Consider the following 16,175-nt stretch of genomic DNA (forward strand, 5'->3'; position numbering starts at 1 on the left):
TTGAAAGGAGCAATGTTGCCAACATCTGCCGCAACATCTGCTACAACATCTAATTCAGACCAAGGAAGATCCAACTTTCTGTTCCCTCGAAGTAGAGCAGGTGCAAACTTAAGGACCTCAACAACAGCAAATAAAGGCTCATCATCATTTTTTTTCAAAATATTGAGATACTAGCATAGCATATATCAAAGAAGGAAACATGAGCATGTAAGATACCAACCCACAGTTTGCATATTGCATAACTGTAGTAAAACACAAGCTTTCAAAAGTTAAAAACTACTCTAGTTCCTATAGTAAACAACACCACAACTTGATGCTTGGTGACAAAGGTTGAGTTGCTTGAAGGAGTTCAAGTCTTCATTGTAGTCTTGTGAAGAACATAAGCTATTTTATCATAGCAGACTGCACATTTTCTTCCACCTCAGATGAGATAAAGAATCATTAATCACAGTAGGACTAAACTCGAAAATCTGAACCCTCACATGAATTTTCCCAAATTTTGCGAAAGATGGTTCGGCACAGCTTTAGTCAAATTTCAGTAGAATTCCAAGACCATAGGTCTACAATAAAGAATAGCATATGTCACAGTAGCGAACATATTTCTGAGTTGGAAAATTCTTACCAGATTTTGTGCGCCATATGCTTCCAAATAAATGATGTGGTCCTCAAAGAAGTCACAATTGGCATAGTGTTGCCAATCGTTTGCAGCATTCTCAGTATAAAAAATAGTGGAATATTATTGGCTTACTCGGTAGTCTTCATCCAAGGTGTTGTCCAGGGTGTCAGAAACACCTTCAGAAACATCTTCTGCAGAAACAGCAACACCGGCTTCCTATAGAAAGGTGCAGCAACAGTGACAGTAGCCATCAAATTCCGAATTTTGAAAAATTCTACCATATTCAAATACTCCTCATCTAAGATGTCATCAGGAATGTCAGCAGCATCTGATGCAACATCTGCTTCTGAGCCAGATTCCTCAGAGCCTTCATCATAGAATGCAAGGGATGGATCAGCATCAGTAAAAATGACCATCAAAGATGGATCAGCAACAGTAACAATGACCATCAAATATCTCAATTTTAAAAAAAAATCATCCTCTATGATGTTGTCAGAGGTGTTTGTCAACATCTGGCTCAACATCTTCTTTGTAGCCCATCTCTGTTCAGATATCATGTGACTCAAAATTCTCATCTGTCATGAAATTTTGAATAGTTAGAATAAGAAGAGAATAATTAGGCAATAATGCAAGGACCGACAAAATTTTGTAGAAGTGATAATGTGGTGAGGGTGAGCAAGAGTAAAAAGGCCATAAAATATTCTGATGATAAGATCAAATCTAAACAACATCCCCTTTACCTCTTAATCACTCGGTCAAGGTTAATGTTCCCTAACAGTAACAATTGCCAACGATAAAAGGGAGTTTAAAATCATTATGACAACAAATTGGAGAATTATGGTAATAAAACAAGTCAATTGAAATTCACAAAAATTCCATAAATAAACTCCACATCGAATTTAACTCCACTAAAACAATTTCGATCACTAAACAATTCGAAATATTAGTGGATAGAGAAAATCACTACATTTCACTTATTTTTGAACTTCAAACTTTTCAGCAAGATATATTCACCATAAAATAAATATGCATGTCCTAATTATGCCTAAAAAAAAGTGTAACAATGAATTAAAATGATAACACACACAAATGAATGTTTACAAGTGAAGTGTTATCAACAATATTGGCAACATCTTGCAGCAACACTCAAGATTTTTAGAAATTTTTAATGAACAGACAACTATATAGAATTATTGCAACAGAAGTGGTAGCCTACACACTAAAGGAACGGTCTTTAAAGGACTCCTTTAGGTAGATTTTTCATTTTCTTCTAAATTTCCATTTAGCTTGATGATCAAATGAATTGTCATTGAGAATTTCATCAAGTTGAGCTTCTGAATTTGCAAAATCACTGTTCACATAGGACAAGGTTATGGAATACACAAACATCCCTCAACTAATTAGTGATTTAGTCAGAGCTCCAATTAAAGTAACAACAATTAGGCTGTAAAAATAATTTTGCATATAAATCTGAGTGTAGACTGGTCGATGGTTACAAAGATTCAAACACTTCACAAAACAGTATGAATGCATGAATGCAGAATGTCTAAAGATCCTAAAAATTTTCATGTATGTTAGGTTTTGTTCTCAGGTGCTGGCAACACTCGAGACAACATCTATGTCTGTTTATAATGCACACACGCTGAGAGACTTCCTTTATAAATTGAAAAATCTCTCGAAATCCAATGCTTTAGTGAATATATCTACTAATTAGTTATTGGTTCCAATAAACTCCATACAGATCATGCCTTTCTCGACCAAATCTCTAATGAAGTGATGTCAAATGTCTATGTGTTTGTTTCGAGAGTGTTGTACTGGATTTTTGCTTATATCAATAGCGCTTGAATTATCACAGTACACAAACATACAACTAAACATGATATATGGCCCAGTAGCACAAGAACAAAACAAGAGACTTCCAATCATGCTTCTGTACAGGGTGTTGTCAACACCTTCGACAACATCTTCCCTCGACAGTTTCTCACTAGACCCCATAGGTGTATGCATGTGTTTATAATTTTCATTCAAATACTTTTTCACAAGATTTCTATCATACTTTTTTTGACACAAAAAAATGTCATCATGAATTTGTTTCATCTGCAATCTCAAGAAATAACTCAATTCACCAACCATACTCATCTCAAATGTAGAAGACCTGCACTTCACAAATTCATTAACAAGTTTTTCACAAGAAGCACAAAAATAATTTCATCTACATAAACATGGCAAATAAGAATATTACCTTGAGACTTTTTCACAAACAATGTCTTATCAACCTCACCTCTTTTGAATTCAAGATTGAGCAAGTATTCGGTTAATCTTCCATATCAAGCACGGGGTGCTTGTTTCAATCCATACAATGTCTTTTTCAACCTTTTGGGTACACTGTTTGAGACAAAGCACGAAAATCTTACCTGAGAATACGTAGAGATCATGCAAATTAGTCCAACCATCTTCCGATAATCCACCTTTTCTTTCTTTCGGGTTTGTATATCTCCATGTATATCTCCAATGACCTGTGAAGTTGTATGGTTCTTCTGAATTTTTCTAGGAATATTCTTATCAACTTCATTTACCTCGCTATCCTCATCCTCATTTTCATCAGTGGACTGTTCAATTTTTGTTTATGTAGATTTTGTAGGAGGTGTTGTCACATGTGTTGTAACACCTTGGACAACATCTTAATTTTCAGAATTTTCAAGCAGATCATGAACTTTATCCTCAGCAGTTTTCTTCTTTAGATCTGCAAAATCATCAAAAACAACATTAATAGACTCAAAAATTGTTCGAGTTCTTAAGTTAAACATTATGTAATCTTGAATATCTGAAGAATAACCTAAGAACAAACACTCGTCACTTTTATCATCTAATTTTGTAAAATGATCAATATCATTCAAAACGTAACATACACACCTAAAAAAATGAAAATACTTAAGGTTCGGCCTCTTTCCCATGAGAATTTCATAGGAAGTCATAGTAGAACCATTCCTCAAGTATACTCAATTTGAAATATGACATGCAGTGTTCAAGGCTTCAGCCTAAAAAAGTTTTCGAACTTAACATCACTCTTGCCATCTCTTGCAAAGTTTAGCTATTCCAATTTTTTGTGGGGTTTTAGGAGCAAATAATTCATGAGAAATATTTTCTTATCACACAAACTTGCAAAAGAAGAGTTTTAGAATTCCTTACCATAACAGTGCGAATTCTGGTCACCTTCAAGTTGCGAAGATTCACAATCCTTGTGAGCAAATTCTTAAAAACATCAAATATATCTGATTTTTTTCTCACAAATCTTACCCAAGTATATAGTGAAAAAACTTCTACATAAACAAAAGAATATTTCTTACCTCCACAGCTTTCCACATCCATTGGATCCATCGAGTCCATATGTACAAGTTGAAGACAGAGTGTTTTCTCAGATGTTGGCAACATCTGGTGTGACACCCTGGTCTGCTTCTTTTTGACATGCCTCACAAACAAATGGAATTCCAGATTTTAAATTAGATATACCTCTAACATCATCAAGATTACTTAAGTTCTTCAAAGTCTTGAAGTTTTCATGTCCCAACTTTTGATGCCAAAGGTTAAATTCATCTACCTTTGTATGCCTACAAACTATCTCTTCTCCATGTTGGTAGCAATTATGAGATGACCTCGTACATGTCATCACACACATGTTAGAACTATCAAAAAAATTTCATGATTTCTTATCAAACTGCACAAGAAAATTATCATCACAAAGTTGGCTAATGCTTATTAAATTTGCAGTCAGTCCTTCAACATGTAGCACATTGCGAAGTTTAGGCAAACCAACAATATTCAGTGTGTCTTTTCCAATGATATTTCCCTTTGAACCTCCTTCATAAGTCACTTTCCCACTCTTTTATTCAACATAATCTGTGAAAAACTTCTTAGAACCTGTCATATGGTGTGAGCTACCGCTATCAAAGTACCAAGCACCTGAAACATTAGTTTTCAAAGCAGTATATATCATATAACAGTGTATATCAGCTTTTGGTACCCAAACTTTTCTTACAGTAGATCTGTCCTCGGAGATGTTGTGTGAGGTGTTTGGCAACACCTTGGGCAACACCTTAGATGCAGATCTTTGCCTGTAGCCTTCCTGCAGTTTAAAAAAGTATGGTTTGATATGACCAGGTCTATGACAGTAGTGACAAACAAACTTACGTTTTCTTCCAGACTTTATAGGAGCAGTAGTCTGTGGCTTTGGCTTTGGAGGATAGTTTGTTGTGACCTTTTCTGTTAAGCTTCCTGGACAACTACTTTCTTTAACAAACACAGGATCTTTTGAACATTCACCAACTTCAAATTTACTATTCTCAAAATCCAAACCTGACTTACCATCTCTTTCCATCATGAGCAAAGAATCAAGCTTGGTTGTGCTTGAATTAAACTTGGCCAATGTAGCCTTGGCTTTCTCGAGTTCTTCCTTTACCTGACACAATTACAGGTCCTTCTTACTCAGAACAACTTCAAGTATTGACACAGCAGCCTTTAAGTCAGTATTTTCTTTTGAAAGAATAATATTCGTTTTATTTATTTCAGTCCAGTCAGCATATAGCTCTTCATATTGCATTTTCACATATTCCAAAGATATTCTTTCATCACCTTCATCAGAATTACTCACATTATCAACAGTAAAAGAATTTAAACATACTGACCTTTGGGAGATGTTGTGGCCAGGTGTGCCAACACCTGCGGCAACACTTAAAGGATTGGCTAGCATCGGCTTCTTTCTTTCCATCAAAGGTGTCAGGGCTGTGTGACTTTCTTCTCCAGTCTGTTCTTTATCTTCTTCAGAATCTTCACCACTCAAAGATGTGTTCATCTCTTTCCAAAGCGTATTTGCACATTCATTGGCATAATGACCATAGCCTTTACATTCATGACATTGAACCGTGTCAATCTTCTTTGCAATAGGATCTTTCTTTCCTTCCAGCATAAGTAGAGGCTTTTGAGGATCAAGAAATTTCCTTGGTGATTGATCAGGCCCGCCTATTCTCAGAGGTTTGTCAGCAGCCGAAAAACGTGTAGCTTTGAGTTTCTGATCGGTCTTCTTTGTCTCCCTCATCTTTTCAGATAATCACCAAACTTCTTTGTGATGAGTGAGATCGAGTCATCTTCCAGATCAGACTGAAATACTTCTTGAGGTTTGAATAATGAGTTTGCTGTTGTTGAATCCATAATATTACTGAAAAATAATTCAGAATCATCTCTTAGTGTATCAAGAGTAGTCTCTGATACCACTTGTAAGAAATATCAGGGTACATAAAAATTATCTGATATGATCGAATATGGTGTGTAGAGGGGGGGTGAATACACACTTTTAAAATATTTTGAGCTACAATAGCTCGGTTCTTGAAATATTTAACATCGATATATTAAATCGAGTTTGGTTTTCAAACCAAGTGGAATACACTCGAAATAATACTTCTTAGAAACTAATTTAACATTTTGTAAATCATTTTAAAAGGATGCAAGTTTAAATAATGAAAACGGTTTAGTTAAAGCATTTTATCAAACACTTTGAATGCAATATTTAGGTACTTTATCAAACACATAAAATGCTTCAACAATGTAATCCAAAACAGTAGCAATGAATAAATGCTAGAAATAAAGAGACAAGGATTTGTTTATGTATGTTCGGAGATTTCAACAATTTCTACGTCACCCCTTCTTTCTCCTCGAAAGTATCCACAAGAAGACTTTGATTTATACAACCCATTTGTACAAACCCAATCTGGTTTAGGACTTACCTACTGCCTAAACAAGAACTCTTAGCCACTCAAATGATTTTAAGCTGAAACTTCACAATCCACATAATTTTTAACGTCTTTATGCCAAGACTACAAACACAATCTTTAACGTCTTTGTGTTAAGACTTTCACTCAACTAATCTATGAATACATCTCTTGAATATGTGAGCGAGTTGGGTTCTATTCAACTGATATACAAAGATTTCGAACAAGGAAGAGTGTTCTATAAAATTTGTTTGGTGTGAAGAACTTGGCAGTGAACGCTTATATTTCTTCTTGTTCTTTACACCTTGGGCTTTGCTCTCAACTTAGCTAATTTCTTCAAGTAGGCTGCCCATGCTTTGAATCTCCTTCAAAAGCTTGTGTTTGAACTCCAAGATGTTGTATTCATAGGCTCCAAGAGTGATATAGTCGTTAAACACATAAATAGAGCCGTTAAAATACTTTTGTACTGTTTCTGTACTTTTTCTGGAGCTAAAGTGAATTCCACTAAACTGATCTTCAGCGAAACTGATCTTGCTAAACTGAACTTCAGTCCTAAACTGAACTTGGAGTAGCTTGGGTGCTGTAGCAGTTGAGCAAACTCATTTTCGCAACAGTTGATCAAGCTTTTGTTTCGTAGCAGTTTAGTGAGGTAAACTAAATTGCTAAACTAGATGCCGTTTTGCATGATCCATTGATATCTGGGAAACGTGATGTATACAAAAGTTATAGCCCTTGATCTTAGCTTTCCAACTCCACAAGAATCAGTAATTCGGAGTTCATATGCAAAAGGTATTCTTGAAATACCAGAGCTGCTCAAAATTCGGTTGAGCCCAAAATCAGTTTAGTGATATATCTCATGATTCGTTGATTTATGAGAAAATTGATAAACATGAAAGTTGTAGCTCTTTCTCTTAGATTTCTATGGAATCTATAATCACTTAATTCGGAGTTCATATGCGAAAGTTATGCTTAATAAAATAGACTGTTTCAGAAATTCTGCTCTGCAGAATTTCTGTTCCAAACCAGTAACTTCAACGTAGTTTAGCATCTCCTTAGGATCCGATTCAGTCTTTGACTTGTGAATTAGATTTGTAGATCATTGTCTTATATTTTCAACGCATGGTGAATCGTTCCATTCGGATAATTGAGCTGCAAGATATGACCAATATACCAGAACTACTTGAGGTAAACTGATGGTGTATTTTTTGCTAAACTGATGCAATTCAGTTTGGTATTGCAACGTCAGTTTGACCAAGTTAAAATCCATTTTTTTTTCAACTGACATGAAATACAATATGTTTCAAATTGAGTTTTCTTTGTATTCGTTTTGGCGGATAATCATTTGCATCTCTTATCTATGAGATATCATCAAAATAATAGAGATCGCCAGAGATTCAATTTTGCTAACTTCGAGTTTTAGCTTCCATCTTGAGTTATCAAATTCACACTTAGAGTAAATATGTTAGAAACACAATAACAAGTTTTGTTATCATCAAAATCAGGATTGCTTGTGTTCCAAAACCCAACATTATCAGAATCAGATGTTGTCACTAGATGTTGACAACATCCTACACAACATGCAGCGAAAATATTAAAACGTGAATAGTAATACCAAACCAATAATAAACCAACAGTAAAAATACTCAAGAGTAAATATGCACAAGTACTAAAGTAATAAAAGGTTGCACATACAAACAGATTCAGATGTTGTCACTAGGTGTTGACAACATCTTCAATAACATGCATTAGAATTTATGAAAGCGTGAATAAAATAAATAAATAACCAAATAATCAGACTCAAATATTTAAGCAAGAGTATACAATACTCTTGCAGCGCCTCAGGGCAAAACATTCACTAGAAAATAAATCAAAGAATTTTAAAAATTCTAAAACTAGTGAATTATTGTCAAACTCAATTTTCTCAAAACATGTGAGAAAATAAAGAATAAAACAAATAAACCAACTCCTAAAATTCTACTGAAGGTACACAAGAAAATCAAGAGAATAGAGTTAGCCCTTAGATGCCAAAATACGAGAGCTACATTCTTCAATCTTTAATGCTCTCAAACTCTTCACAACATCTACGAAAAACAAATCATCAACGATCAACAAGAACTCTTCAACGTAAAAGCACTCCAGAAAATCGAGTTCCTTGTCTTCAACACTTAAGCTCTCTCTCGTCTCTCTTTTATTTTGTACGCTCAAATCATCATCTACGGCTTAATCTCTCTTTTCTGCGCACTCTCTCGTTTTTCTCCAAGACTCTTGAATCTCTACGCTCTTCTTCTATTTAAGCGTGTAAACTTATCTTCAAAAGGATGTTTGATCTTGTTTCCTTAATTCAAACTTGAATCTACAATGATAAGGAAATAAAATTAAATTAAATTAGGAGATAAAGATATATTATGATAACTGCATAATTATCTCCTACAAAATAATTAACACAATCAACCATATTTTAAATCTAGGAATATTATATTATCTCAATTCAAATTATAACAATTCCTAGTTTAAAATATATCAAATTTAAAATATATCAAACATATAAATAGAAAATACAGTATTAACTATCAATCCTAGAAAGTCAAAACACATTATTATAATTTTTCAAAACATGGAAAGATATCAAGGAATAATTAATTCCTTTCATATTACGATACACTGGTTTCGATATGACTGTACCTTAATTACCAGTACTTCAGTTTGATACTTTCAATTTGGGTTTTCTATGTATTCCAGTATCCGCTGATTTATCTTATTATTGTTGTTAAAAATTCAATTGCATGTTTAAGTTTTTATTAGTAAGTGATTTCAGAGAGGGTTTACTTTGAGTTATATTCTTCCAAATCATTTTAATATTTTTTCTAATCTGTCAAAGATTTATTTCTGCACATATTTTGTTAGCCAACTGACATATATAGACACTTGAGAATATTAAAATTCGATTGCCAACCCAACTGAGTTCAATTTTGAAGAAAAAATTGTTGTAAGAATTTATTCAACCCTCCTTTCTAAACACCTAATTAACCAATTATCCTTTCAAGAATATAATCAAGATCTTTCTCTAAACAGTTTAGATGCATGAGTAAATAGATAAAGTACTATCCGAGCAGAATTTAGTACTATCTTTGATACAACGTTGAGATGCAGCAACGACCAAAATAGAGGGAAATTTTCATTGTATTGAAATATGAAGCTTTCTGCTAAAAAAATAAAATAAAAATATGAGGTATAACCACTTCTACTTATATATATATGATACACGGAGGAGGAAATCACCTCAGCTCCTCGATGAACCTAAGATAAAAGCTCGTCCCTAATAAACTAGGACCAGCTCAGGAGCTCGGCCAAGCTCCCCCACCATAATTCCCAGCTCGGGTCGGAAGCTCAGGTGCTCGGCCAAGGGAGCTCGACCAAGCTTCCCCACCCTAACTCCTAGCTCGGGTCGGGAGCTCGGCCTTGGGAGATCGGGAGCTCGGCCAAGCTCCCCCACCATAACTCCCAGCTCGGGTCGAGAGCTTGGCCTCGGGAGCTCGAGAATTCGGCCAAGCTCCCCCACCATAATTCCCAGCTCGGGTCGGGAGCTCGGGAGCTCGGCCAAGGGAGCTCGACCAAGCTTCCCCACCCTAACTCCCAGCTCGGGTCGGGATCTCGGACTTGGGAGATCGGGAGCTCGGCCAAGCTCCCCCACCATAATTCCCAGCTTGGGTCGGGAGCTCAGCTTGGAAGTTTGGGAGCTCATATTGGCCCTGATGTTAGTAGGGAGTTAACTTAGTAGATTGGTTTGGCAACCTTGGGGAGCTAGCTAGGATATTAGGATCAGTGTTTAAGGTGACTTCAATGGTTCAGCAATGACTCATTCACCTCTTTCCATATGACTCCAGGGAGAGCAGCAATAAAGAGTCCTAGTGATGACAGTTCAGCTCGGATAAAATGTACAGGTCAATATTTCCTTTATCGAATGAGATTCAGATGAGATCTCCGCCTATATATTCGGGATTGTGATCCCGGGATTCTCAAGTTCTTGATAAGGAAGGTAAGCGTAAGATCCAGATCCCTCTCCTATAAATACTAGGTTTATTTTCATTATTTGGATCCTAATTTTTTCACTTGTGTGCACACAACACTCTCTATATTTTTGCTATCCTAGCGTCTGACTTGAGCGTCGGAGGGGATACGCCGTAACATCTTCCGGCCCCCCTTTAACACTCTTGTTCGTGTTTTTAGGCCAGCAACAGTTCATCTTATGTTGGAGGAGTTTCGTCAGCTCATTCAAGGAGATCATTTTATTGAGGTATATCAATTGGCGCCGTCTGTGGGAATATTGAGCTAAGTCATAGATATGTCAGGAAGAGGAAGAGGAAGATGAAGAGGAAGAGGAAGAGGAAGAGGAGGAGAAGGAGGAGGAGGAGGAGGAGTAGGGAATGTGGCGGACATGACTGTAGGTCAGCTCAGTCAGTTCATTACTCAAACGGTGCAAACGGGTATGGGTCAGAATCCGCCACCTCCTCCTCCCCCACCCAGAGGTCAGCCAAACCAAATGGATGCGATGTGGGAGGAGATCAGGAGATTGGGTCGGCAAGTTGGAGGTCGGCCTGGTCCTATACAAAGGGAAAGCCTTTTCGCTCGGGTAATTCTAGATGAAGAACTTCCTGCGAATTTGAAGCATCCTACCCTAGGGGAGTATGATGGGAGCTCAGATCCAAAGGAACATTTGGGAAGGTGTGAAAATGCAGCCCTGTTGCATCGATATTCAGATGCAATTAAATGCCGGGTCTTCCTCACTACTCTGGTGAGGTCAGCTCAGCAATGGTTCAACCTCTTATAGCCTGGTAGCATCCGAAGTTTCAATGACTTCAGCTCAGCCTTTTTACACCAATTTGCGAGTAGCAAAAAATATTTGAAGAATTCTCTCAGTTTATTTAATTTGAATCAATCTGAGGTGGAACCATTGAGGGAGTATGTTCAGTGGTTCAATACAGCAGCTCTGGAAGTACCTGCGGCTACGGCCGATACCTTGGTAAACTCTTTCACCCAAGGGTTGAGGGGAGGAGAGTTTTTCAAGTCCTTGGTCAAGAAGCTTCCTTTGACTTATGATGAGTGATAAGTGAATTTTGTATGCATTAGTTTGTGTTATTTTTATATTTATTTTATGTGCCTTCATATTGTTTTTATGTGTGGTTATGTGTTTTAGTGCATGTGTGTGTATTTCACTCTCCCGGTTAATTTTGTAGGAAAATGAATTTTTGAAGAGTGAATTTCGGAGCATCTTGGGTTGAAAAATCATTTTTAATTTTAGAGAGATCCAAATCCGATCTCCACCGTTCAGAATGAAGTTCAATATTTTTGAAGCTGTTGTCCAAATTTCAGGTCGATCCGATGGCTAGAACTCAAGATATGAATTTTTCAAAATTGTCGCGCGGAGCAGGTTGAAAGTTGCGCTGTTGAAGTTTGAGGTAGCGCGATTGCACTAAATTGTGTGATGTTGGAAGAGAATTTAGCGCATGAATGAATCGCAAACGCGCATGTTGTTAGCACATGAAAGAAGCGCAATCGCGCAACAATGCAAGGTGTTTAGCGCATGTGTTTAGCGCTGAAAAGAGGAGCAATCGCACAAGTGTTCACCACATGAAGAAAAGAAAAGGCGCGCCCGAGCGAGGGCATTAGCTCGCGCGAGCGCCAAAAAAAATTCCAGAGATTCGAGAGAAAATCGCGCGCGGGCGAGAGGAGACCAAGGACACTGTTTTATTATACTGCGCGCGCAAGGACCCTTCCAGGCGCGCGCGCGTGTTCCGACGTCAGAAATATTTTTTTTGAGAATTATATTTCATGAAGGAAAAAAATTGGTACGGGATCCGGGAACTATAAATAGAAAATCTTAATTAATTTTAAGGGTTCCAGAATTTCAAACGCAGAGAACGGGAGAGGGCGGCTACTGCTACTGCTTGGGAGAAGATTTCTTCTTCTTTTCTTATTTTCTTTTGATTATTCATGATTAAAAACTTTGTTTAAATCATGAATTTATTTATTAAGTAGTTTTCTTTTTTGATCAAGGCCACGTGATTGGGCCAGACAATTTATGTAGAAAACTTTTATTTGAGATTTTCAGACTTGATTTTATTTTATTGATTATCGAATTTATATTTGTCTTGTGAATTTCTTGGCCAGTTATTTTCTTGCATGTGAATTGATTTCAATTCGACAGAGGAGGTTTCTATTTTGAACACTTTAATATTCAACATGTTGTAAAACCAACTAAAAATAGAATTTGGTTTCAATGTGCGATTTAGGTGTTTACTGAATTTTCACAGTTCATAATGCATTCAAATTTGATTAGAATTACGAAAGATTAATCCGTCAATATTTGAATAGGTTTGATTTTTCTAGAAATAGTCCTTTGAACAAATTAGGAAAATTCTCGTGAATTAAGATTAAGTCTGATGTCTTAGATCGACTGCTTGTTACATGAATTGTCTGGTACCTACGTGAGTCCTTGATCTAGCTTTTCCCAAATTTTAATTAAATCCAAATTTTCCTGCTGCATTTTAGTTAACTTAATTTTATTTGCAATTTTAATTATTAGTTTAAAATATGAATCACTTTTATTCATTAGTCTATATTAAGTAGGAATAAATATATTTTGGTATTCATATATATACAGTCCATGTGGGTTCGACATCCGAATTTCATTCACTTTACTATTACTTGACCTGGTACACTTGCCAGTTGATTTTTATCACACCGATTTTAGCGGCCAAGTTTTTGGCGCCGTTGCCGGGGACTGTTTTGATATCAGAATTTTATTTCGCTTGAGATTAGACTGTTTTTATTTTATTAAAAATTCTGAATTTTCTTCTTTTCTTAGTTATTTTCAGGTACTAGCTTGTTGTGCATGCATAACATTCGATCTAAGGAGCTTCTAACACTTGATTTGGAGATCGAACGCACGCTCAGCAAGATCCAAAAAGCAAGGAAGAATCTTAATCTAGTACTTGAAACATAATCTGAATCAGAAGAAGACATGGCGGACAACCGTACTGTTTGGGATCTGATTAGTCCACCAGTTGAAGGTTATGGATCTAGCATCGTTTGCCCCGCTGTTGAGGTGAACAATTTTGAGCTGAAACTCTCTACCATTCAGCTGATCCTACTGCAAGGAATATTTGGGGGCACATCTGTGGAAGACCCCTACGCTCATCTGGAGCGATTCCTGTCGATCTGCGACACGTTCAAAGTTAATGAGGTAACCTTTGATACAGTAAGACTGCGGTTATTCTCATTCTCTCTACAAGGTGAAGCGACTGAGTGGCTCGATGATCTACCTACAGGATCTATCACCACCTGGACTGAGCTTGTTCAAATCTTCTTGAACAAGTACTTCCCTCCTACGAAGATGGCAAAATTGTTTTCAGATAATATATCTTTCAAGCAAAAGGAGGGTGAATCTTTACATGCAGCATGGACCAGGTTTAAGAAGATGGTGAGGATGTGTCCTCAACATAATCTCACACAAAGCCAACAGACTCAACGTTTTACAACGGAGCCGATCAGTCGGTTCGATCTATGCTGGATGCTGCGGTTAATGGATGCTTGTTCAGGAAAATGCCAGCTGATGCCTGGGAGATCATTGGAAACATGGCTGAAAGTAATATAGGGTGGCCGGATGTGAAGAAGTAAAAGAAGGCTGGAATTCTAGAGGTCGATGCTTTGATGGCCCTGAATGCGAAGATCGACGCTCTGACACATCAGGTGGCACTCATGAAAGTAGCGTCAGTGAATCACGCACAAGGGAATCTGCAAGAAGAGCAGCAGTTTTTTGAAGTTGAAGCGGCTAATTTTGCAGGAAATCAAGGAAGGCAGTCGTACAACTCCTACAACAACAACTATAATCAAAACTGGCAGCCCAAGCAAGAGGAGAAGAAGCTGAGTTTTGAGGAGATCATGATGAAATATGTGGCTGGAACTGAGGCTCGCTTACAGAATCAGGAAAGTATGCTGCAGAAATTAGAAATTCAGATGGGTCAGATAGCAACCTAATTGTCAACTCGCCCTGCTGGAGCTTTACCAAGTAACACCGAAACAAACCCCAGAGGCGTGAATGCTATCATGGTCATGACTCGAGCACAGTCTGAGGAGCAGCAGAGGGACGAAGAGAAGATGGAGGGGCCGAAAATTTCAGAAGTCAAGGAGTATGTGCGTGCTAAAAATTCCTCCACGGCAGGTAAGAAAGGTAAAACTTCAAAATTTGAAGTTAATGATAATGTTGATATTTCTACCTTACCTTTTCCCCATAGATCTAAGCAACTGTTATTTGATTCTCAATTTAAAAATTTTATTAAAATTTTCAAGAAACTACATATTAACATACATTTTGCAGACGCTCTAGCTCAGATGTCGAACTATGCAAAATTTCTGAAGGACTTGCTGAAGAATAAAAAGAAGCTGAATGATCTGACGCATGTTACAATGAATGAGGAGTGCTCGGCAGTGCGGAAAAATATGCTTCCACCAAAATCTCAAGATCCAGAGAGTTTTTCTATACCCTGTAAAATTGGAAGTTTATCCTTTTTTAATGTTTTGTGTGATTTAGGATCGAGCATAAATTTAATGCCTTATTCTCTTGCTCAAAAATTAGGCATAGAAAATATTGAATATCTCTCTCAAATTTGCTAATGGATCTATTAAATATCCGAGAGGGATAGTAGAGAATGTCCTAGTCAAGATAGACAAGTTGATTTATCCTGAAGATTTTGTTATCCTTGACATGGATGAGGATTGTGAGGTGCCTATGATTTAGGCGTCTTTTTCTTGCTGCTAGTAGAGCGTTAGTTGATGTTGAGAAGGGAGAGTTAATATTGAGATTGAATAATAAGCAAGTGGTGTTTAATATGCTTAAGTTGGCTACTGATAGGCCAAATCTAAAATCTGGCTCTGCTGTCAAATTTATTGATGTGTTTCATAATATTGGTGATGAATGTCAGCAGGTTCAGTTGTCCGCAGGAATTGGTCCATGGAAAAATCGCTATAGAGTTGAAGCATGCAAGTGTAGGACTGATGTGAGTTTTTCCAAGACGGTGGATGAACCACCTTGAATGTCACTACTTAAGAGGGATATAGTCGGGCTATAGACTATAAATTTAGCGCTGGCTGGGAGGCAACCCAGTGTTCTTTACTTTGCTTTTTAGTTTCTTTTTATGTATTTTTATTTTTATTTTTATTTTGTTTTTTGTTTCTTTTCTATGCCAGCTGTCCATGGCTGCCGATATACTCAGTCTGCTGCTACTGCCCCAGCTATTACTGTCAAGAAGGAAGAGGATGAATCGAAAAACAGGGGAGGGTTATTTTTGTTTTCATTGTGTTTTTGTTCATCTTTGCATTTGTGTGTTTTTTTGCATTTTGTTCATTGTTCTGAAGCATTGAGAGCAATGATTTAGATAAGTATGGGGGGTGTTTAGTTATCATGTTTTGTGTTCATTCTGTTTGCATTCATTTTGTTTAGTTTTTGTGTTTTGTTCGTAATCATGCATATCCTTTTGTTGTTGTTTGTGTTACCGATGCGAGTCGAATGATTCATGTTAGCCAATGATGATCGAGTTGAAAAGAAAATAGTTTTTTGGAAAAAAATTTTGCTTTTAATTGAACATGAAAAGTTGCTGGTTGTCTCGTGAATAATATTAAGCACGCATGTTAGACTAGTGTAGTGTAGCGATGTAATTGATGAGATTCGTGTTTGTTTGACCATTGCACGACAATAAATGTTTGTTGATCATGATAGTGTTTTGGATTCTTGATAGTTG

Source organism: Henckelia pumila, chromosome 3, assembly GCF_033568475.1.
Source record: "Henckelia pumila isolate YLH828 chromosome 3, ASM3356847v2, whole genome shotgun sequence".
Taxonomy (NCBI): domain Eukaryota; kingdom Viridiplantae; phylum Streptophyta; class Magnoliopsida; order Lamiales; family Gesneriaceae; genus Henckelia; species Henckelia pumila.